The 26,061-nt window shown below is 38.0% G+C and overlaps 1 long non-coding RNA gene across 1 annotated transcript in view; it reads right to left on the bottom strand.

Moving 5' to 3' along the window:
* Positions 1 to 11,767: 11,767 nt before the first annotated feature.
* The window catches only part of LOC137638114 (uncharacterized), a 31,273-nt gene continuing 16,979 nt past the window's right edge, over positions 11,768 to 26,061 (bottom strand). The window contains exons 2-3 of the long non-coding RNA XR_011043853.1: positions 24,502 to 24,603; positions 11,768 to 14,157 (exon numbers count right to left, since the gene is read on the bottom strand). This is a non-coding gene — a long non-coding RNA (uncharacterized lncRNA). The remainder of the gene's footprint in view (positions 14,158 to 24,501; positions 24,604 to 26,061) is intronic.

Genomic DNA, 26,061 nt, shown 5'->3' with positions numbered 1-26,061 from the left:
CCTCTGCGACCGGGGAACAAGATTTAAGAATGTGGCAGAAACCTTCCTGGAAGGGAAATTGCTTTGTGCCTGTTCTTGGCAAAAATTCCTAGGACACCTCTCCTTGTTATAAAAGTTAGTCAGTAATCTCTGTAGACAGTTTTTTCAAACATCTGGCCACCCTGCAACCCTGCTGTCCTTGCCCTAGGAGGTTGGGACAAATCTTTAATGGTGGTTGAAAGAAGAGTACCTGTTAGCTGGAACGCCTCTTCAGGTTTCTCCCCCGAAGTACCTTCTATTCTCAGATGCTTCATGGCAAGTGAGATGCTCACCTAGGAAGGGAATAAATATCAGGTCTGTGGTCTCAGGAAGACAAGGCATTTCACATCAACTACCTAGAAATGAGTGGCAGATCTAGTATTACTATAAGCCTCTTCTCAGAGATTCAAAGGCCACTCCGTGGTGTTCATGAGCGACAACTCCATAGTAGTGACCTACATCTCAAAGCAGGGAGGTGCATTCTCCCTCCATCTGCCAATTTGCAGTTGAGATGCACCATTGAGTACAGGACAATGCAGTCTGGGTCAGTTTTATCCCAGGGAAGAGGAATGCCATTGCAGACCATGTGAGTCGACTAGGGACAACAGTTGGTTCTGAATGGGCTTAATTTCTTCTTGTGGAGAGAGTTTTGACTTTGTAAGGTTCTCCATTTCTAGACATGGTCGCCACTTACCTGAATACCAAACTCCCGGTGTATTGCTCTGCAGTTCTGGACCCAGTGGTAGTAATTGAAGAGGCCTTCAAGCATCCGTCCAGCATCCCTGGGACCGACTAGACTTTTACACCTTTCCACCATTCTGTATGATTTGTTAGGTCCTTAAAAGAGTGCGAACATCAAGAGAGTGCGAACATTAAGAGAGTGCGAACATCATGTTAATATCCCCAAGGTTGCCGACAGTGGAGTGGTATCCAGACCTACTGAATCTTCTCACGGATGTCCCAAGGGAACTTCCAGGATGGCCAAACCTATTGCGTCAATTGCATGTAAAAATTTCCACGAGGCGATTCACTGCCTATCTCTTCACGGTTGGTGATAATCCACTATCTCCTCCTAAAGAGGGGCTTTTCAGGTCTGATTTTAGGGTTGTGGTGGCCTATGTGGTAACATCCCTGACTGATGATTGCCAGACTGGGGTTTCAGTCCCGCTCAAAGTCACTAGTTCCTTTAGTCACTGCAACTTCACCATCCTTGTGAGCTAAGGATGTGGGATTTGAGGGAGCCTACAGGTCTATCTGCTGAGTCATTAGCAACCATTGGCTAAGCAACCCCCCCCCCCCCTTGATCCTAGCTTGGATGGAGAGGGGGTCTTGGGCGCTGATCATATCTAATAGGGTCACTCTCTAAAGCATTGTCCTGTTTGATAGGGCAATATCACTGTCTCTTACATCTGCCATTCATGGAAAACATTGTGATTGGTGTCATAGGGGGAATATTGCTCCTCTTATGACCACTAATCCCCTGATTGCTGACTTCTTAGTGTTCTTGAGAAACAAGAAATCCCTTTCAGTTACTGTGGTGAAAGGTTACCGCTTGACCTCCAGCTAGCTTTTCAAACTAAAAGGGTTTGATTTCCCCTCTTCATGGGAACTTTCCACTCTCATTAAAAGCTTTAAACAGATTTGCCTTCCTCGAGAAATCGTGTTTCAGTCGACGGTGGGCTGTCTGAGGATTATTGTTTGTGCAGTCTTCCCCAACTAACGTTCCCTGTTAAAAGGTTCCAAATCTCAAGGAAAAATAGAGTAGTTCGTCTTCCATTCCTTTGTCTGTTCCAAGGACTGACTAAATAAACTCAGACGTCTTTCGTTGACAGGAACAAAAGCACCTGAGCAAACTGCTAAACGAGGAGAGATCTTGTTTTCCTGTATCTAAATATGTATATCATCTTTCAATTTATAATGAAATATTGTAATTTTGTCCATCTATAAAGACAGATTTATCATTAAATTTTCTTTAAAGATTTATCAATAAAACGAATGTTTTAGCGCTAAAACTGCTGTGCCAAAACGGCTTCGCCAAAACGTTCTCTATCCACTAAAATGTTGTGCAACCCTGGAGTGCAACTGAACCCTTTTTCTTTTTTATTGTCTGGTCGTAGAAAACGGAACTAGGAGTAACTCATTTAAATGACACAGGTTTGTATAGCTAGGAAAAATAATTTTCTTTTTAAATTTGTGAATGAAAACCATCTAGATTCATTCTTTTGATTTATATATTAAGGATAAGCCTATTAGTCAAATTTCTTTCCAATACTCAAACGCCTTTTGACATTTTATTGCTTTGCAACAGTCTCTCTCTCTCTCTCTCTCTCTCTCTCTCTCTCTCTCTCTCTCTCTCTCTCTCTCTCTCTCTCTCTCTACTTTCCATTTTCTAGGAATTGTGGAACTAAAAGTGAGTGAGATGTAATAGAAGGCTAGCCAAGGAAACCCAATAGATATGTTAAAGGTGGGGTTGAAATATAGGCCAATTAACGAAGTTATGAAATATGACCTTGTGAACAAAAATACATAAACCCTAGAATAGAGTCTAAAAGTAATTGGATTCAATAGAAAGGATATATATGAGAGTATATCATCCGCTGAGGGCCGCATTGCCGTCAGTGTATCTCCTACTTTGCATTGTAGGTACGTATAACTTAATGGTCTTTATAGTGATCCTCAGACTCATTGCTGCCCTTGTTTCATATCCAGTTCAAAATATATTATGAACTAAGGATAATTGACAGTGTAATAGGAAGCTAGCCGATGAATGTATAAGTTAAGGTATATCGGTTAATGTAATTATATAAGTAAAAAGTATCGGCCAATGTAAGTATAAGAGAGAAATAGTCATGAAATATTGATGAACTGAAGTAGTGTCTAGCTATTTAGATATTTGTTAGTTAAATTGTACTCACAGCTGAGATTAATGAAATTGAAGGTTTTAACATTTAGATTGTTATGGAATGAACAGAAACGAGTATTTTTGACGAAGTGTTCATAATGTTTAGGCAAATAGAAGTAAGCTATAGTAGGTATTGAAGTCAACTCCTAAAAAATTAAGTGCCTGATAATGAAAAGAATCTTTCGTTAATAGGGAATTTTAGAAGGCAACATTAACCAGCTGCTGATTGCCGTTAGGCTAAGACAGTAAAATACTAAGTAGAATAATTTATTCTAATTTCTTTGGTCAATTAAACATTAGTGTAAAGTGTTTTTGTTTAGTTAATGTGAGGGAAAAATGTTGAATCGCTCATTTGTGTAGATGAATGTGGATTTTTATTAGGTATAAAATGGATTAGATATAAAGTGGATGTATATTGATAGATACGTCATTTCAGGAAATGAACATTAGTTTCCAGGTACTTGCAATTTATCTAGTCAATACTCTCTCTCTCTCTCTCTCTCTCTCTCTCTCTCTCTCTCTCTGGCTGCATAAACGTACCTTGAAGAACATCATGTTAAGCAATGAAATCAAAGAGCTATTATGCACAGTTTCTGATAATGTTAGATTCTGCAGAAGTTCTCTTTTATTTCAACCTAATGCTCACCTCCAGTTTCAGATCTCCCAATCCCCAGCCTTGATCCTTCCCTATCCCAATTTGGAAATGTTATAAAAAAAAAAAAAACTATCGCCTCATATGGCTGATGATCTCCCTCTGCCCCCCTCCCTCTTTAAGCATCAGCATTTGTCATTTTATTCCTCACCATTAAAAGGTCAAAAGGTCCATGAGGTAGATCCTGATCTTAGCTAGAGTAACCACTAGTTCATTTATACTGATATTTTACTCCCCATGTACAGAACCTGTTCATTCTTCTACTGGTGTTTCGAGAGCTGTAGCTCAATGTGTTAACTTGAATATATTGCATTTGTCAAAGACCAATTGCCTGTCTTGGTAAAACTGTTGGATTCTAATCTGCTTATTTATCCAGCTGTCTTATCAGAGTAAGATTTATCCTGATGGCTAGTCATGATCAATAATTGCTGTGTCAGGTCATTATCTAGTTGCCTAAAAGCCTCAAATTCTTTTAAGTTTTTAATTGTTTATCAGAATTTACTATACACGAATTTTAAAGAATCAAATATTTTTAAATGTTTAAGGAACTTACATTGTAGGAAATTATAATGTCAAATGTGCAGGTTTTGAAACTATAATCTTAATGTTTAGTAAAGATGTATGCACTTGTATCAATGACATAAAGAAAAATATTTCATTTCATGATGTGTAATGTAAGTAGAGAAAAAATCTGTTTAATGTAAAAGGATTGTGATTAAGAGTACTCCAGATATGTTTATGAACTTTTTCAAAGTTGGTGTGTAACCAGTGGTAACTAATATTTAAAAAAAAGTTAATATAACTAGAATTCTAAAGATTAATTATGATTATTTCTAACGTAAGTGTTTCAAGAATTTAGCCAGAGGGTCATTTTGAAGTCTAGCATTTCAGAGCTTTTTATTACAGCGAGATACCTGGGCTCTCTGAAAAGGTGCACAGCTCGGTTCATAAATTCCATTTTGTTTCTTGTTTCGTGTCGTTTGTGCCCATGACATAAAGGAGGGATAAATAACACTTTGGTTATCTTTAGACGAACTGTGTAATAAGCTTTTCAGTATCTCGTTGTTGAAGTGGGAGTTGTCCAGTTGTGAGTGTATGTGCGTGCTTAATGAGTGTGAAAACTATTTTGGTATTAAGAATGTGTTTATAAATCTCTTGTCGTTTTCATAAATTCTATTCAGATTCATGGGTTTTAGGTATTAAGTTTCCTTGATTTTGATATCCTTTAGGGTGGGAAAGTCCCATTTCCGTATAGTTTTTTATATGACCTGTATTTAAAATACAGGTTACATAAACAAAGTAAACTATACGAAAATGCAATGATTTTGTACAGTATTTATGGTTTATGCAATACTGGTGTGCAGAAATACACTTATCTGAAAACAGATTCCTTTTACGACGAACATTTTCTTAGTAAACGAAACAAATACTTGGAATATTTGAATTCAAAAACTTGGTAACGTCCTAAACATAGATAAATCATAATTACATATATCACTTGATTTAATCCATTTATCGTTTCCACTGGGGAAGATCTGAACAATGTCAGTAGAGGGTTGGTTCCTTGGGTTATACATTGGATCTGACATAGTGTTTTTTTTTTATGGAAGTACTACAACCACTTGTATATTGTAATGGTGAAAGAAGTGATAAAAACTCTCTAACGTAATGTTTTTTATGATCTTAGTTGCATTTAGATTTGCAATAAACATTTTGTGTAGCCTTTTTGGCTTATTTACATATTTGTATATTTACACACATTTCTATCTCTTGATTGTTAGATAACTAGTATACACAAATACAGGATAATTTTATTTAAAACTATCGTGGACTTTGACTTAAATTATAATAAGTAAATGTGAGTAATATGCCCTATAAGCAGAGCAAGGATAATTACCAATCAAAATCAATAGTAACAAAAACATTTAAACTATAATAAATATCATAGAAAAATGCAATAAAATATCTCCAATGCAACTAAAATTAAAGATTAAGTTTCATATTGAACGAAAGTGCAATTTTAAAGTTTAAAATAAATTATTAAATTTCGCCTAATGTTTTAATCATATCCAAAAAAAAAATGCCCTTTCTACTGGCCCAGTAAGTATGTCATTATTTTCGCCCCCGCCCCCCAAACATACACACACACACACACACACCCTTCGAAGAACCCATTAGACTAGTTGCCTTCCCTTAGAGATGTTTGAGTATCATATGAAATGTGAGAAAAAAATTATAGTTAAGAAAAAAAGAATAAACATGACATAGAATACAATCAATAGATAATATGTGGACCAAGCTACCTCGTTTCTTGTTTCATTCCACGATGTAGTTATAGTTACTCACCAATCCTCCCACATCTCTCTCTCTCTCTCTCTCTCTCTCTCTCTCTCTCTCTCTCTCTCTCTCTCTCTCTCTCTCTCTCTCTCTCTCTCTTATCAGTAACGACCTCAGTTGTTTTGATGATACTTTTAGTCTCTCAGATAGTTATTTCTTGCACATCAGAATAGTTAATTGATTAAAAACTTGTATATTGCATCCATAATATCAGTGTATAACTTAATGTTAAATAAAATGTACAACTATTGAGTGTTTGGTGCTACGAATGTGCAGTGAATTCCACTCCAATGAATGAGGGATATTTGATCTGATTCTGAGGGATGGGTGTATGGTTCTTCTGAAGAAGCTTCTGTGGGTTGTTCCTTTGCCTGTTTCCTTTTAATGGACATAGGAAGTATGTTTCTTTTTTGTCAAGTGTGTATATAAAAATAGGTGAATTAAACGTAAATGCAGTTATTTTATGTAGATAGGTACGAATTGCGATGGCAAGTTTTTTTTTTTATAGAATTAGGACAGTTATTACACTGAAAATTATGTAGAGTAGCTTTTGAAGGATTTTCTTTTAGCTTTGTTAGATGGTGAAAATATTTAGCTATTCATGTACTAGATACTACAGCCAGTTTTTTTTTTTATATAGAATTGGGACGGGTATTGCATTGCAAATTATGCAGAGTAGCTTTTGAAGGAGTTTATTTTATCTTTGAGATAATGTCAATATTTAACCTCCCTGTACTACTACGAATACAGTAACCAGTCAGTCAGCCTAGTGGTAAGCTTCAAACTCGAGTTTCTTCAAAATATAGTTTTCCTTTAAGCGGAAAAACGTCAACTTCAATAAGAAACGCTTTTCATACATAAAAAAAAAAACCAACTGAAAGTTTTCAAGTTAGAATCTGGAAAATGTGTTAAGGTAAAAAAAAAATACGATTAGTTTTAAATAAGTTTCAAGATAGTAGATTTTATGGGCTTTTCTGAAATGTGTGTGTTGGATTTAATTCAAAATTTTAGATTTTATAAGAATCTAGACAGCATAATTGATAAACATTCCTTTTTCGGGATTAGAGTTTTAAAGTATTAATCTTTTGATTTGCTTAATTATCTCAAAAGACCTATTTAATCCTCATTAGTTTTCATTAGAAAGATTAACCAGTACAGGAAACTTTATTTGATTTCTCATTTCCGAATCTAAACGCTTAATGAAATCATCTTTATTAGATATTATTATTATGGAGAACCCTTGTGTATGAAAGATAATTACGATTTATTAGATCAAGAATTTCATTACGTTGATGGGGGGAATTTTGGTTCATTTTACTTTGCCTCGTGTAAAAAGGTATACAGCAGATATTGTCGTTAAATGATTGTGTCCTGGATAATTCGGAAAGCACGTGTTGTTGTTGTTTTTTTTTTTTTTTTTTTTTTTTTTTTGAGATTTTATATTAGAAAATTGCGAACTTAATTAGACTTCATGTTCATAATCTCCATCGGCTTCTTGTCTCTTTGATTTCAAAAAGGACTTTAAACTTAATTTCATTTTGCGCTGATTTAATGTTTTAAAGATTGAATTATAAATCAAAGTTTTTGACACACTAATTTAAAGTGTTTTGAAGATTTAAATAAAATGTCAAAGTTCTAGACATAATAATTTAGTGTTTGGAATATTCAAAGAAAATATCAAAGTTTTTGACATACTAATTTTGTGTTGTGAAGAAATAAATAAATAACTACATAAAGTTTTTCACGTACTAATTTACTGTTCTGAAGATTTAAATACACAAAAATGAAAGTTTGTGACGTAATTATTTAGTCTTTTGAAGAATCAAATGAAAAACCAAAGTTTGTGACATACTAATTTAAGTTGTTTTGAAGATTTTATATTAAAACAAAAAACAACTTTTATCCGTGCTCATTTAAAGTGTTTTAGAGAATTATAAATTCAAATTTTTGACGCACAAAGAAACAGCCCATTCAAAACTGGTCTTATCCAAACTGCCAAATATATATCGTTACAAATGAAATCAGTAATAAAGAATCGTCTCCTTTTATAATAAACTCAGGATAGTATACCAAAGGATTATAAGTTTAGGATAAGTAAATGGTACAAAGCCGAGGATAGTTGTTAGGGATTGTAAGCTAAGGATAATATGGAAATGGATTAAAACCTGAGGATAGTTGGGCAAGGGATTAAAAGCTGAGTATAGTAGTGTGAGGGACTCAAGGGAGGATAGTAGGGTAAGGGATTAAAAGCTGAGGATACTAGAGTGAGGGACTATTAAGTGAGGATAGTAGGGTAAGGGATTAAAAGCTAAGGATACTAGAGTGAGGGACTATTAAGTGAGGATAGTAGGGTAAGGGATTAAAAGCTGAGGATAGTAGAGTAAGGGATTATAAAGTGAGGATAGTAGGGTAAGGGATTAAAAGCTGGGGATAGTAGAGTAAGGGACTATAAAGTGAGGATAGTAGGGTAAGGTATTAAAAGCTGAGGATAGTAGAGTAAGGTATTATAAAGCTAATGATAATATAGTAATGGATTACAAGATGAGGATAATACAATAAGGAATTATGAGCTGAGGATAATATAGAAAGATGATATAAGCGATTATAAGCTGTTGATAATAGTATCATAGTAACGGTAACTTTCATTCTATGGGTGCATAAGATGCAATCATATTACAAAGTGTACTGCGCATTTTTTTTTTTGTGGGGTACCAGCTGTATGTTTGATATCAATAATGATATCGACTTTGATTTTCGACCTAATTTACTTCATACGGTTGGTAGATATATTGATTACTAAGTCTCGTGCTTTATAATCACTGTATCTGTTCTAAGATAGGAAGTAATTTTCCTAAGGTTTTAGATAGTTCAGTGAAGGGATTTTAAAATGGTGTCCCCGAGTTGCTTTTTTCGAAAGGTTTGTATTGAAAAGCTTATTACACAGCTAGAGTGATTTAGGTGTCCATGTGTAAGGTGAATGCGTACTTCGGTCCGATCTGACTGTCTGCTGGGGGAAGTAGCAAGGATGGTCAGGGCAGTAGTCTTGCACGTCTCTTCTCTTTTACCCGACTCAATCATGTGCATTAAATGGGGCGAGACAGGGGGGCACCTTGGCATTTGTGAATCTTGTCTGCTTTTGAGTGAGCTTAAGGTGTCTGTAGTAATAGATCGTTCTGAAATTGCACAAAGGCTTGAAAATGACTTAGTTTTTTTTTTAGATTTTTTATTTGATTTATGTGCTAGAAAAAAAATGTTCTTATCTTAGTGTATAATTTCACGTTTCATTAAAGAATTAGCATAACTCCACATACTGCCATACGGTAATATGAATAATGATATAAATGTTTTACCATATAACTTCAGGAAAGTAACATACTATTCTTGAATTCTTTAAATCACAATCCCGATATCATTGTTTGTAAAATCATTAATAAAGTATACAAAAAAAAAAAAAAAAAAAAAAGATAAGGAAAGCATTCAAGGGCCTAGTAACTTTGCTACTTCAGAAGAAAACTTTGCATTAAGTCTCTTGTTACTAGGTGGGATAGGGGACGGCCTTGGTGGGCTTTCCTTTTTCTTTTTTAAAAAAGAAATCTTTATATTGAAGAAAGCAATACTTACTTACACAATCATGAAATGTGTAACCTCAATTTTTGATCTTCAAATGCCCTAACAGTTGTTTAAAAAAGAAAACGGTTCTTTGCTCATTCTGTGCGCCATATTGGAAGAAGAATGACTCTTCAAAGTTTTCTTTGATGAATATGTGCCTAAAATATGACAAACATCGTTTTCTTTGGCTTTGGTCATTTAAAGCTTTCGGAAAATGGGGTTTCATGAATTTGATATTTGTATGTCATTGAATTTATAAGTGTTTGTATTTCAATTACATAAAAAACAATGTAATATAAGCTTATTTACTAAAACCTGTCTCATGTTTGACATTTAATTTTCTACAATAAAAGATTTTAACATTTCTAAGTTTTTCTTCTAAGTTTTTCTTTAAGTCATTTCGTATCTCAAATTTCTCAAAAGCCTCAGTCAATTTTGAAAAGTATTAAATTAAAAAGTTTAACTCAATTAGAAATAGCAGTCATTATCATCATGACTAATATAAGAAAGAAGGACCGCTGGATTAACAAGTGGACATTTATTTGTCTAGTATGAATTACCAAGATTCAGTTCGGCCATCTTGACTCTGTACTTTATATTCATAAAACACTGGTAATGCTGCTCTCATACTCCAGTAGGGGATGAACAAACTCTATGTGGGGGATCAATAAGTCAAAATGGACTAGTGACTAGTTAAGAGAGAGGACTATTTCATGAGCCTTTTGACCCATTTTTTTAGTGGGAATAAGCCAATTGCTGGTGCTCAAAGGGGGAGGGGGGAGAATACTCGGTCATGTGAGGTTTAACAAAGGAGAATACTCCAAGTTCTGTTTTTATTTTTTTTTATTTTTTTTTCCTTTATGTTTATTTCTTATATTCTTGTACCTTTGCATATTTGTACCAAGGATATTAAATTAAAAAGTCCTTTCTTATGGATTTTATTTCTCAATTCTTAATTTTGTACAATGTGTAAATAATGCAAAAAATATCTTCCAGTTTTATAAAATTAAATATCTTCATGGAATACTAAAGAATACAAAAAGTGGTTACATATGACAAACTGGTATAGAAAACGGAGTAGTAAAGAAATTTTGTTTTACGTGCTAAGCCTTTGTGGCCACACCGAACAGGGTTCTGAATGAGAAAATATTTGACAAATTCTGTGACTTGTCACATCAAACGTCATTAATGCCAACAAAACAGTACGTGCGTTATATACTAGCAACATTTTCTTTATATAGACAAGACTACCCAGAAATAGCCCCTGACGTCAAAAAGCTAGGCCATCCACCTTTCTGATTGATGTATAAAGTTGATATTACTAGTGGTATGGCAAATTTTTGTCACAAATTACCATGGAGGATGCTTGTTCTTGTATCCTCAGGTATTTTCATTTAGAGCAGTATTTCTTATACAATAGACCCTTCTAAGTAGCGATTTACAAGGGGGATTTAAAATTTTATTATTGTAATTAATAGGAGCTACTTAAAAAGGCCTGGTGCATGAGAAATACTGCTATAGACGAAAATACCAGAGGATAAAAGAGCAAGATTCCTGTGTGGGGATTTATAGCAAAAAATTGACATACCAGTGCTAATAGTATAATTACATACATCAAGCGTAAAAAGTAGATAGGTTAGCTTTTGCCGACAGTTGTTGGTAATCTGGGCTTTTCCTGTATTAAAGAAAATGTTGCTACAGTATACAACACATGTACTGTCTTGTAGGCATTAATGACGTGTGATGTGACAAGTCACAGAATTTATTATAAATATTTTCTCATTCAGAACCCTGTTCGGTGTGAGCACAAAGGCTTAGCACCTTAAACAAAATTTCTTTACTCCTACGTTTTCTATACCAGTTTGTCATATGTAACAGACAACGGTAAACATCAGATATCAGCTTTGCCAATTAAATGCAAAATGTTTACTTAACATTATTTTCTTATATACTAAATAAATAGTTACATTCCAAATGCAAAACTACCTTCAAAACAACTTAAATTGGTCTAATAGATACAATCTTACATTTTTAATTACAATTTAAAATTTCAACCGATGAATTACCTTCTAATGTGTTTTAAATATTTACCCTTTATTGAGTACTAACCTTTAAAATGCCTTTTAGAAAAATCTAGCATTCACCTAATTTTAGCAAATCCTTAATTTTCCTTACTTTGAGGCTCCCTCTTTTAAGTAATCATTTCTCATTCATAAATAATTAATAGCGATCTGATACATTTTCTTCTCTCTAAGCCTGAGGCCTAAGATGTAATGCCTCCCTTTCTAATATCCTTTAAATTTACCTATTAAGAACCAGATGAATTTTGAACATTTGAACTATTAATTTTGAACATTTCATTTGGCATAACTAGAGTTCTTATTAAAGCCTATTAGATATAATATTGAAGTTTTACATTAAGTTCACTCTTAGAACAACCACTTTAAGAAATATTTCTTGAATGTTAATTTAACACTTTCACAGGTAGTTTCCTCTTAAACCTATCCCTACAAACTTGATCCATTCTTACGACTAATATTCAATTTCTAGTCCTCCCAAAAGGGTTTTTTTTATTATATAAAATTTCTAAATCCGACCTATAAATACTATTAACTACAGTATATGGGCTTTATTCAAGAGTACGTAACAGTTAATTTCACCCTTTATATAAAGAAAATGCTGAGATTATAACAAACAGACAAGATATTTCATCATTTCAATATCAATTTGGTCATTCTGATATTTTGAAACAAACGTCAAGACAGAAAAAATATATTGTAACTGCAATCAAGAATTTGGAATTTTGTACGTGACCAGATTAATATTGACATTGAAAAAAGGCTACCAAATAACCTGAGCTTATTTTGAAAATTATATTTTTTCTATTGTGGATATAACCTTGATTCCAAGATATGAGAGAGAGAGAGAGAGAGAGAGAGAGAGAGAGAGAGAGAGAGAGAGAGAGAGAGAGAGAGAGAGAGAGAGAGAGAGAGAAACTAAAACTCTTAAAAGAAGCGATTCCCTTCACACGTATTCAAAATTATGCTAATTGTGTTGCGTCCCTTGGAACTCTACCATAGCTCGACTTTCTTTGCTTCGCGTTGCTTCAAATATTTAGATCGGTTACTCTTGAAATATGTAAATCCATTAAATAAAAAAAAAAGTTTTAAAAAGCATATTTTTTTCTCCATTTTAATTAAACTAAACCATATAAAAAATAACTAATTATTGAAAGATTGTACGGAATGTGACGATAACTTTGAAACAAACTAGTACAATCACTTTTTTACTACTCTACCTTATTATTTTATAAAATACTTATTCTCGTGTTTATTGCTAAAGCTTAAGAAGCTGCTATTCTCAATCCGAAAAACTGGATGACGGTTTAATGAGAGAGAGAGAGAGAGAGAGAGAGAGAGAGAGAGAGAGAGAGAGAGAGAGAGAGAGAGAGTGTATAATGTTGTAAAGAATAGGTTATATTCACAGGCAATTAATACAATGCAATATACACATTGTAGAATAAATTCGAATCATTTGCAAAAAAAAGAAAAAATGATGATTAAATACTGATTTCCCTTCACTCAAACATTCAAATAACTTGTTTACAGTAGTTTACATAAGTTTAAAGATTTTGAAATCTATTATGTCCAGAGGTCCAGAGGAAATTGACATGTGACTAAACAGATAGTTGATAACTGAAAACTGGAGCAGCAACGTTCTAAGAATTCCCTCCTCATTTGCATTTTTAAGTCTTAATTGGTTGATAATCCAAAATTTAATCACTTGTCAAACTATTTACAATATTATATAAAAAAGTCCATTAACATTATCAATTATAATTACAGTTGAATACTATTTAGAGGTCATAAGAGTCTACTATCATTCAGTATATTATTGTTCATTAACTAATTTTCAGGCATTTAAATTGTTGTGCTAGTTTTATATCAAACATTGATTAGGGGATTATAATACTAATACTAATTTCAAAATACAACAAGACCCTAAATGTTGACCTGGGCCAAATTATCAAGGTAAATTTTGAGCTTTATGAATTTACAAGAACATACTGTTTTGCATGTGTTTTCTTAAGGTGCATGCATTTGTTTTAATAGGTAAATAGCTTTATATTCACTGACTGTCAAGAGTAAGAACAAAAATACTTGCTACTAGACTGCATTAACCTTGATAGCTTTACTTAAAATCTACGAGAAAAAGGGGACACTTCGATAAACTTTAAATTTTCTAGAATATAGTTATAGAAATTAAGTATTTGCAGTTTTTATCTTCAATTAGTGATTGCTATTGAAACTATTGATACACATCAGCTGACCAGTGTAACACACAACGACCAATTAAACTGTTCATTTATATATTTGTCAAACTGGTACTGAAATACTACTGAAAAGTTTGACGACAGATTGGCGACTCCAATTAAGACTTTTCGGTGCTCCATTTGAAATAAAATCATAGAATTAATCCAATTTTCAGTCCTCCTCGGAAACTATGGAATAATCTTCCGTAGTAGATCCCATATTTGCATCTGATCTCCATAGTGACCTCATTAGCGCATTTTTCAAGTAACTTCACATTACGACCCTGAAGCTGTAAAATAATTTCCTTCTCTTTGGATGATTCTATTCTGAAAAGAAAAAAAAAAGGTTAATTGTACAGATACACCAGTTTTGCACTTCATTGCCAAGGCTACATAATAGTAAAGTATTTTGCTTGATAAACTAAGAATATAATTTAAACTGATGTACTAAATATGAAAAGGTGGAAATAATCACAAAATGCAAATTTCCATGAAATTACAACCACAAGTACATTTCGTGAAATGGAAAAGTTATTATCACCTTAACCCTAACAAGCAAATATTTCTCTACACTAACCTTCCCACTAACCTCTGCTACTCCACTGATTAACAGGAAATTCCCTCGTCCTTCAATTAGCCCCTCCAACTTTCTTCAAAAGATACTCAAACCCCAAATCCCTGATTAAAATAAGACTATTTCTTTCTACCAAAAAGGATAATTGGTCAATCACATATAATACTCATGAAATAAAACAGAAAAAAGTTAGGAGAAAATAAATTATTGTACTCGCATTGTTGCAATTTCAGGTATATAATATCCCAAATAGATAATTAATATGGTATTTTCAGTATCTTAAAACTGAAAATACCACTCAGCTCCCTATGTTTATCAATTACATATATCACTCTCCCTTATTGAAATAATAAATACTGAATATCTAATGCATATAGTAAGGATCTTCTACACAGTTACAGAAACGCAGACTATCATATTTTGAATAATCTGTCTAAATGGGTTCATGTGTTAAACTTCAATCAGTAAGCAAGCTTATTTTTAACTAAATTCGCAATCTTAGTTGAATTATGGAAATATTTTTTACCCTCTCACCATCATGAGTCTACATTAGTTCACTGAAAAACTTACTACAGTAATTAATCATTTTTGGTTTTTACTGGGACTAATACATCCAATAACATATCTCACACTAATTGATACCGTGGTCTTACATGAATCTACGTCTACATCATCCATCGTCTTACCTGAATCTGAGTCTACCCAATTAATTTACTAAACTATCTAACAGTTAAACTGATAACCTCGTCTAACATGAACCTGGGTCTACTTCAACTATGGATTAACCTGTATCACACCATTAAACTGATAACCTGGCCCTACATGAATCTGGGATAACTTCCTCCATGCACTATTTTTATTATCAAAAGGAGGAGATTAACCAACCCAATGAGTCAAACTCAACTCTTACAGAACTGGCCTCCATCTCATAATAGTTAACTGATAACCCTGGTGTTACCTGAATCTGGGATCAGTTCATCTATGGGCTAACCTGTTTCACACTCTCTGAATCTTGGCCTACTTTATCCATGGACTAACCTCTTACATAATTAAACTAATAACCCAGTTGTACCTGAATCTGGGCCTACTTCATTCATGGACTTATCTATATCACCCTATTAATCTGGTAACCGGATATGAAGTGAATTTAGAACTATTTCATCCATGGACTAGCCTATCTGAAACTAACTAATAATCTGGTGTTATCTGAATCCAAACACAACATCAATATATTCTTTTTGCCAATGATTACCCATATTACTCAGTTATATCATCATGCCTTTATCCAACATTGTCTCCTTATCCTACTTTTCTCTCTTCACTGACCTATTATAGTCCAATCAAGTAAATTATATTCTAATATTCTAGCAATATAATGATTGTGTTGACCATTAGTTGAGTTTGTATACATCACCAAAATCTTAGTAATAGTCTACATGACTCCCAACTGCAAGCTCATAGTATTTAGTTCGCATTTTTAAATCTAAGCCTCATGTTATGTACTGTATCAAATACTTTAATGAGAAGCAATGGCGCTGGCTAAGCCACATTTCTTACGACCCTACTGTAATAAAAATATGATTAAATGATACAGTCTTTAAGTCTTGTATTATGTTCAGTAACATCTCAGTCCTCTCACCATCCATACCAGGCTTTTCCTACTCTCGTTTCCTCTAATTGCTCTCCTCACTTTCTCTCTTATAATCTCTCATTCTCCTCTCCCATTACTGGCACCTCAACACCTGCAACAGCAATTCTATCAGCCTCCCTATTATCCTCAACATTCAGTAAACTTTCAAAATATTCCGCCCACCTTTTCCTTGCCTCCTCTCCTTTTAACAATCTTCCATTTCCATCTTTCACTGTCTCTTCAATTCTCGAACCAGCCTTCCTTACTCTCTTCACTTCTTTCCAAAACTACTACTTATTCTCTTCATATGAACGGCCCAAACCCTGACCCCACCTCCAGTCAGCCGCCCTCTTTGCCTCAACTATCTTACGTTTTACTTCCACATTTTCCTTTCTATATCTTTCATACTTCTCCACACTCTTACTCTGCAGCCATTCTTCAAATGACCTCTTTTTTTCTCTTCCACTTTTATCTTCACTGCTCCATTCCACCATTCACTACCCTTCCTGATGCTGCCTCCAACAATCCTCTTGCCACATACATCACTTGCAATCCCAACAAAATTTTCTTTTACTAATTTCCACTCCTCTAATTACCAGTTTCTCTCTGTCATATGCCATTTCCAACCTTTCTTGATATTCACTTTTTACCTCTGGTTTTATTATCAGCCTTCACTACCTACCTTTTACATCCTCCCACTCTTTTGCTACAACTGATTTTCCTTCTACCAAAAATTGATCAGACATACCGTTAGCCATACCCCTAAACACGTGCACGTCTTTTAATCTTCTAAACATTCTTCTCGTTATCAACACATAATCCATTAATGCTCTTTCTACCACTCTTACCCATGTATACTTCTTGTTATCTTTCTTTGCGAAAAAACTGGAACTTATTACCAGCTCTTGCTCAACACACATATCTACCAGTCTCTCACCACTCATTCTCTCCTGGTACGCCATACTTCCAATGACTCCTACATCTCTGGCATCCACTCTAGCATTTGAGTCACCCATGACAACTACAGAATTCCTTCCATCCAGTCCTTCTACGCACCTAGTTAATTCATTCCAGAATTCATTCCGCCCTTTTTCACATTCCTCACAACCAGGCATTAACAAAAACCCAACATTCCCTACCAAACCTAGCCCTTACCCCCATTAACCTAGATGATATCTCATTCCATTCCACTACTTTGTCATCCACTCACTCAGCAATAAAGCCACACCCTCTCTTGCTCTTCCCCTTTCAACCCCAGATATTCTACCAGTCACTTCACCAAACACCACTTCACCCTTCCCTTTTATCTTTATGTCACACAAAGCCAATATATCCATTCTTCTATTCCTAAACATGCTTCCAATCACATCTTTTACTCTCTATCGTATTACATCCACGCACATTGAGACACCACAAAACTAGAATAAAGGGAGCAGTCACTCTCCCCCCAGCTCCACCTCTTTGATATCTCACAGAAATAAGATACAGGAGAGGGGGTTCTCAGACCCCTCGTCCCGTCCCTTTTAGTCGCCTCTTGCGACATGCAGGGGTATGGTGGCGCTATTCTACTTATTGTGATACCCCCGTGACCACAAGGTGCCTGGCCATGTACACTAACTAAAATCTGAGTTCAATAAATTTTTTAACAAATGAAATTCCAATCCTACATAAATCTTTTGATGAGCTAAGTCCAATGTATTTAGAAATATACAATTTCTACTTTGATCCATTAGGGGAAAGCTCAAATAAATCCATTGACTTGAAGCTGAATTATGTCTAATTATTATAAATCCTAATGTAATCTTGGAACAAGACATTCCTATTCTAATCTGTTGACCAAGAAATATATCTTATTCCACTGGAAATCCAATCCTTCCTAAATACATTGGGAACTCTACACTATCCTAATCTACCTACAAGGCAACTTGTTTTAAAATATTCAACTCTAGTAAAATGGAGTTTTTATGATAAAACAAAGTTTTATGAATACTTACCTGGCAGTTATATATATATAGCCGAGTTTCCGACTGCGGCAGAATTTTATCGAAAATCGCGGCAACCGCCTTGTGTTGGTTGTGTGGATAGATGGTTAACAACCCTTACAGGGTGGTACTTGGAATCATTCCCGTTTTCTGTTCCTCAGATTATCTTTGCCCGACCTGTCTCCTGAGGGGAGGTGGGTGGGCTTTAAAATATATATATAACTGCCAGGTAAGTATTCATAAAACTTTGTTTTATCATAAAATCTCCATTTTTATGAATAGAACTTACCTGGCAGTTATATATATATAGCTGATTCACACATTTGGAGGAGGGAAACAGACAGAAAAACATAGTTGGGGAAACAACAAAAGAGTTGTAGGAGAACAAACACCTTGATTCCTTACCTGCTAAGGTAGCTGACTTCAAAGGTAACTGCCTCTAGAGTCGCTTTCCCTTAGGAGTGTTCAGCCAGGAGTAGACCTGCTACGCTGCAAACAACTCGATCGAGTCTGTCAAAGGGGTAGGACCAACAACTTGACTAGACTTCAGAAAACTACCTTCCCATATAAAAAACCTGCAACCTTACTAAAGCTAACCATCTAACCTTGCAGAAATAGATATAAACTATCTATCTGGACTGAGGGAACCGTACCACAAGACGAGGACCTCAGACAACCATAAAAAACACAAACCCATATACAAGTACATAAACTAAGGTTGAGTGGGGGTAGTAACTCCTTTGCCTAATACAGAAGCCGCAGCTACTTATGGGCCCAAGGTATAACACTTGTCATAGTCCACTCTTACCTCTCTGAGGTAATGAGAAGCGAAGACAGAGTTGCTCCTCCAGAACGTTGCCTCCATGATCTGCTTAACTGACATATTTTTCCGGTATGCCAGCGAAGCAGCAATGGCCCTTACTTTGTGAGCCTGTACTTTTAACAGGGCGAAGTTTTCTTCCTCACAAAAGAGGTGGGCTTCCCTAATAGTTTCCCTCAGGAAAAAGGACAAAGCGTTCTTTGACAGGGGTTTTTGAGGATCCTTTACCGAACACCATAAGGAGTTGGAAGCACCCCTCACGCTCTTAGTGTGGGCCAAATAAGCCTTGAGAGCCCTAACCGGGCAGAGGAGGCTTTCCTGTTCCTGACCTACTAGATTCGTGAGGTTAGGGACTTCAAAAAGTCCTGGGCCAGGGTTTCGAAGGGTTCTCATTCTTGGCAAGAAAGTCGAACCTCAAGGCACAAACCGCTCCATTTAGGGTGAAGCCTACACGCTTCTCGATTGCCTGGACCTCGCTGATCCTCCTGGCAGTTGCTAGAGACAAAAGGAAGAGGGTTTTCTTAGTCACATCTCGCAGAGAAGCTTGCGAGATAGGCTCAAACTTCCTGGAGCGCAAAAACTTAAGCACCACATCCAGGTTCCAAGAAGGGGGTCTTAAGTGCACCTGCTTCGTTGTCTCAAAAGACCTAATGAGGTCCTGCAAGTCCTTATTCTGAGATAACTCTAAGCCTCTATGCCTAAAGACGGTTGAGAGCATGCTCCTGTATCCTTTAATGGTAGATACAGCCCGCTTAGCATCCTGCCTGAGGTACAAAAGAAAGTCTGCAATCTGGCTTAGAGAGGTAGAGGACGAGGAAACCTTGCGCCTCCTGCACCAAGCTCTAAAGGTCTCCCACTTTGACTGGTAGACTCTTTGTGAAGAGATCCTCCTTGCCCTGGCAATAGCTTTCGCCGCTTGTGCCGAAAAGCCTCGAGATCTAACGAGCTTCTTGACAGTCTGAAGGCAGTCAGATTGAGAGCGAGGGGGTTTTGGTGAAATCTCTCGAAGTGGGGTTCTCTGAGAAGATCTGGACTTGCCGGGAGTCTTCTTGGAAAGTCCATCAGCAACCCTACCACTTCGTTGAACCATTCCCTCGCAGGCCAGAATGGAGCCACTAGGATCATTCGTCCCGAAACGAGGAGAGCGAATTTCCTGACAACCAGATTGATGATCTTGAACGGGGGAAAGGCATACATGTCCAGCCCCGTCCAATCCATCAAAAAGGCGTCCACTGCAACAGCTTCCTCGTCCGGGACTAGGGAGCAGTAGTTGGGGATCCTCTTGTTTAGACCGGAGGCGAAAAGGTCTATTACTGGTCTGCCCCACAACTTCCAGAGGCTCCGACAGACATGCGGGTTGAGAGTCCACTCTGTAGGAAGGACTTGTCCCCTCCTGCTGAGCATGTCTGCCCTGATGTTTCTCTGCCCTTGAACAAACCTTGTCAACAGCTGGGTCTCGTTCTCGTTCGCCCAGAGGAGAAGCTCTCTCGCAGTTGAGAACAGAGAGAGGGAGTGAGTTCCCCCTTGCTTCCTTATGTACGCGAGAGCTGTGGTGTTGTCGGAATTGATCTCCACAGTCTTTCCCGACACCGAGGTTTTGAAGGCCTTGAGCCCTAACAAAATGGCCATCAATTCCTTCCTGTTGATATGCCAACTGACCTGACTCCCTTCCCAAATACCTGAGACCTCTTTGTTCCCTAGTGTTGCTCCCCAGCCTGACTCGGACGCGTCTGAGAATAACACTAGGTCGGGGTTCTTCTTGAACAAGGAGATCCATTTTCCCAACAGAGCTGGGTCCAGCCACCACATTAAAAGATCCTTGATCTCTGTCGGAATGGGAAAAGAAAAAGTGTCCTCCTGGATCTTTCTGTTCCAAACCTTTGTGAGGAAGTGTTGCAGAGGCCTTAGGTGCAGTCTCCCCAAAGGGACAAACTGCTCCAGGGAGGATAGAGTTCCCAGCAGACTCATCCACTCCTTCGCTGAGCATTCCTGCTTCCTCAAAAAGTCTTTGACTTTGTCCAGGCACCTGGTCTGCCTCTCCTGGGAGGGAGAAGCCTGAAAAAGAACTGAATTCAGAACTATCCCCAAATAGAGAATAGTCTGATTCGGCTCGGTCTGAGACTTCCCCCAGTTGACGATGAGTCCCAGGTCCTGAGTGATCGTATAAGTTTTCATTAGGTCCTCCAGACATTTCTCTTTTGACTGTGACCGGATCAGCCAGTCGTCTAGATAGAAGGAGACCCTTATCCCCTCCTGGTATAACCAGCCTGCCACATTCGCCATTAGTCTGGTGAAAACTTGGGGAGCTGTGCTAAGACCGAAGCAAAGTGCCCTGAACTGGAAGCACTTGCCCTGGAACACAAACCTCAGATATCTCCTCGAAGACGGATGAAAGGGGACGTGAAAATAAGCGTCCTGCAGGTCGAGAGAAACCATCCAGTCTCCTGGACGAACTGCAGCCAGCACTGACTGAGTCGTCTCCATGGAGAACTTTGTTTTCTCCACGAAGGCGTTCAGAGAGCTGACATCTAGGACTGGTCTCCATCCACCCGAGTTCTTGGGAACCAGAAACATGCGATTGTAAAAGCCTGGGGAGGCGAGGTCTTGAACTGGCTCTATTGCTCCCTTGACCAACCTCTGGTCGACTAGCTCCAGAAGAGCCTCTCGTTTCCCCGCGTCGGTGTACTGAGCCACTAAGGCTAGGGGAGAGTCTGAGAGGTGGTTTCTTTAAAAAGGGGATCTTGTAACCTTCCTTGACGACAGAGAGGGACCAGGTGTCCGCCCCTCTCCTTTTCCAAGACTGCCAAAAACGAGACAGTCTTGCCCCTCCTGGTGTCTGGAGGACTTCCACCTCCATTTTTGGACCGGGGCCTAAACGCACCCCTGCTGGTCCTTGGCCCTGACTCTTGTCTTCTCCCCCTAAAATCTGCTCTCGAGGAGATCCTGCCCCAAAAGGGCTGTTGAAACTACTTCTCCTCCTTCTTCAGAGGAGCAGGAGCAACAGGTAAGGTCTTTCTAGCCGACCGAGACAAAAGGTCCTGAGTAGCCTTCTGAGACAGAGAAAGGGAGATATCTCTGACCAGAGCTTCAGGAAAAAGATGACGTGAAAAAGGGGCGTAAAGTAGCTCCGACTTCTGGGCAACAGTCACAGATCTAGAGGTGAAGGAGCACAAAAGGGCCCTCTTCTTTAAGACCCCTGCTGAGAAAAGGGAAGCCAATTCATTAGCTCCATCCCTTATAGCTTTGTCCATGCAGGACATGATACTCGTCAGGTCCTTCGTGTCTTCCAGGAGTTCAGACTTCCTGGCCAGAGTCCCGAGAGACCAGTCCAGGAAGCTGAAAACCTCGAAAACCCTGAAAATTCCCTTGACGAGGTGATCAAGCTCCGACATGGACCACATCACCTTGGCAGAGTTTAAAGCATGCCTTCTTGCCGAGTCCACAAGAGCCGAGAAGTCACCTTGGGAGGAGGAAGGCACTCCTAACCCCAAAGGTTCCCCTGTCTCATACCACATACCGGCCATGGAAGCGAGCCGAGACGGTGGAAAAGAAAAGGTGGTCTTGACAGCTTGTCTCCGTTCCTTCATCCAATCATCCACTTTAGCGAGAGCTTTCCTGGCCGAAATTGAAAATTTCATTTTGATGAAGGCCGAAGACTTAGTAGCTTTCTTCCTGGTAAATTGAGACTGAGGAGAACGAGGGGCCGAAGGTTGAAATTCCTCCCCATAAAGTTCCAAAAGAGAGCGAGAAAGAACCTTGTAATCACTAGAAGAGTCGGCAGGTTTTTCTTCCTCTTCCGAAATATCTTCGAGGTCCTGCTCAAGGATAACATTCCGAAGAGTTGGGCTGCCAGCAGTCTGGCAGCGAGAGCTGTTTGAATCCTGGCGCCGAGCGCCGCTAACATCCAGTCGGCGAGAAGCAGTATCATCACGATGACGAAAAGCGGTATCGTCACGATGACGAAAAGCGGTATCGTCACGATGACGAGGCAGAATCGTCACGATGACGAGAAACGGAAGCGTCCTGAAGATGCAGGCTGCCTTCGCCTTGAAAATGCAGACTGCATTCATCCTGTTTCCTAAGAAACGAGGCAGTAACGTCCAGGCGTTTCGAAAGGGAAACGGAATCGTCACGGCGCCGAGAACGAGAGGCAGTATCGTCCTGGCGCCGGGAGAGGGGGGAAGGAAATTCCTGGCAGCGTGCCGATGAAGAGGGTGTGCGTTGTCGTACGGCCGACGAAGTGCGCAGAGGTTTCTTGGGAGAGATACTAAAATCTCTCTTAGAAGAAGATCTCTTAACAGGCAAAGAGACGTCCTTACGTCTAACGGATTGAGAAGGGTGGCTGAAAGCTTTAACTAACGATGAAAGTTGTTCCTGCATAACAACCATGAAAGCTTTAGCAGCCTCCGCTGGCTCTCGCGGTGCCGAAGAGCAGAAGAAGTAGGGAGTCTACCAGGATTAACTGGGCTAAGGACTCTCTGTTTCGCCCTTTTAACAGGAACATCGAAATCGTCTTCCGAAGGATCAGGGTCTCTGCTACTCGAACCAGGAGAGGGAGAGCGAGACTGCACGTCCTGGTTCCACCCTCTCTTCATTGGTCTTAATTCGTAACGCCAATTACGTCTGGGAGAACGATCAGGCGAAGACACAAACGTATCCGACACGCCTTTCCTACGGCGGTCAAAAGCAGCCTGGGAGATCACAACAAGACTGTCTGAGGCGACGACTGACCGAGGATAAGCACCTCTCACCCCCTTTCGGCTTTCGACGTACCTTCTCCCTTGGTCCTGGGAGCTTGGTAGAGGTCTAGACCTAGTGGTACGACAGATTCGATCAGTCGCCACCTCCACTGCACTTTCACAAGCACTAATTTCACCTACACCCTTACCTTTAACGGCCTCCAACTGTGCTTTAATGGCCTCCAATTCAGCAGCTAATTTAGCATACCCAGGGTCATCCGTAGGCACAGATCCTGTAGAAGGGGCAGGAGTCACTACATTTGGGGAAGGAATACCTTCCAAAGGGGTTACAAGCAAAGGGTCAATAGATAAATCTAAGCTAGGCTCACTAGCAGACTTTGACTTTGATTTAGCTCTTCTAACTCTATCAATCTCAAGTTTGCGCACATAGCGCTTCATAGCTAACCAATCATCATCACTTAAAACATCGCATTCCTTGCACTTATTATCTAAAGCACATTCAAACCCCCTGCAACCCATACAGATAGTGTGAGGGTCCACCGAAACTTTCGGCAACCTCACCTTGCAAATATCATTCGCACAAATACGATAATGAATTTTCTCACTCATGATAATAAAGGAAAAAAGACAAAAAAACAAAAACAACACGATTGCCAAATCCCAACACAGTGTACTTCACCAAAAACGAAGTACAAAAAGGCGATGAAGGGAAAGCGATCCGAAAAAACTCTGAAAGGCGGACCAACGATGTTGTCGATCCGGCCGGCAGAGATAATATGAGGAACAGAAAACGGGAATGATTCCAAGTACCACCCTGTAAGGGTTGTTAACCATCTAACCACACAACCACCACAAGGCGGTTGCCGCGATTTTCGATTAAATTCTGCCGCAGTCGGAGACTCAGCTATATATATATATAACTGCCAGGTAAGTTCTATTCATAAAAAGGTTCTCATTAGCCTTACCTTTAAAATTCATAGCTGGTTTCTACAGATTCCATGCTCTCGGTGGAGAGCAGGAAAGTTATAAACCATCAATGTTCAAGTCTCCCATAACTCACTGTTCATCTGAAAAGAAAAACCAATTATGTAAATTAATTTTTTTTCTACCAATTGCATAACCAAATAGGCAAATTTGTCATGTCAATTTCGCTTTTATATCAAAGACCTTTAAAAAATCAATGTTACCTATCCGCTGATATTAATAGACTATATCACAAGTTTACAGCTTGCAAAGTATCTGAATTTACCTCAATTTACATTACTTTTATAAATGAAAAGTACATAAAAATAGTAATCTAATCCATAACTTTAAGTAACCAAATATCTGCTGGCTCACTTATTTTTCTTGAAACTAAATCAAATCTGTGTGTGTACCACGTATGACAACCATCATTACGAGTGGTACAAACAGACATACACTATACCTCTTGAAGCAGAATGAAAGAATTTCTTCATTTGTGTAGAATCTTCATGGATAGGAGAAACTCTGAAGGTGAATCCAAGAGACAACTACTGGTCAAGACATGTCTTTCCAGGAACCTACGCAAACAGCTAGCATATCCGGAAAATACTAGAATTTGGACCCCCACAGATCATCCCCAAGATGATCTGGATGGAATTGGTTGACCTTTACCTGAAAGGTGCTGGTCATCATAGGGAAAGTTTTCTGAAGCAGTATGTCCGTTACATCTGACAAACCAGGATCCCACACTGCTTAATCAAACCCAGGGGAATCAGTTACAGCTTTAGCTCTATTATTCTTCTCAGGCAGACATGAGTGGCTTCCAGAGAAACACATTCCATATCCTTGCCAGGCTTATGGGGATGGATGTTATTTCAAAATTGTTACAAATTCTTTTTAGCTTAAAACAAAAAGGATTTGACAACAGCAATTGAAATCTGGGAAATTAATATAAAAAAAACCGTAAAAAAAAAAAACTATGTTTATTCACAAACTTAATGTTTCTGCTTCTTTTACTTTTAATGCCAAAGCAAAGCAATCAATTTTTAATAGATAGGGTCAAATAGTCAGGAAAGTAGAGCAATGCTTACTGGAATGTTGTAGTCTTTTGCAGCTGCTGAGATAATACAGGCAAGAAGGCTTTAGGCTTGAGAACGTCACAGAAGAGTGGCTGGTGTTCAGGTAAAGCTGACATGATAACTTTGGACTCAAAGACATCACAGGAGTGGCCTCAAGATGGGACAACAAATGTTTTCTCCAAGAATTCAGTGAAAGTGTAACGTGGAAGGCAGGCACTGTTTTGGCTACTTATCATCACAAACTGGGAGAGCTGGCTACTTCAATTCTTCTCTTCATCTCAGAAATGACAAACTTTTGTAGATAGGTGTTTGTCATCTGAAGGGAAGGTCAGAATCTGGCTCTGTCCGACTCCTGGTCTTATCTTGTTCTAATCTCGTCCATACATTGTTCCTATCTACTTTACACAGTCTCTTCTGGAAGCTTATATACCAATATATGGGTAGAGCTAATTATGATAAGCAATCATAAATTTCATTTTAGGA

Source organism: Palaemon carinicauda, chromosome 3, assembly GCF_036898095.1.
Source record: "Palaemon carinicauda isolate YSFRI2023 chromosome 3, ASM3689809v2, whole genome shotgun sequence".
Classification (NCBI taxonomy): Eukaryota; Metazoa; Arthropoda; class Malacostraca; order Decapoda; family Palaemonidae; genus Palaemon; species Palaemon carinicauda.
This window is presented reverse-complemented; position numbering and strand designations above follow the sequence as displayed.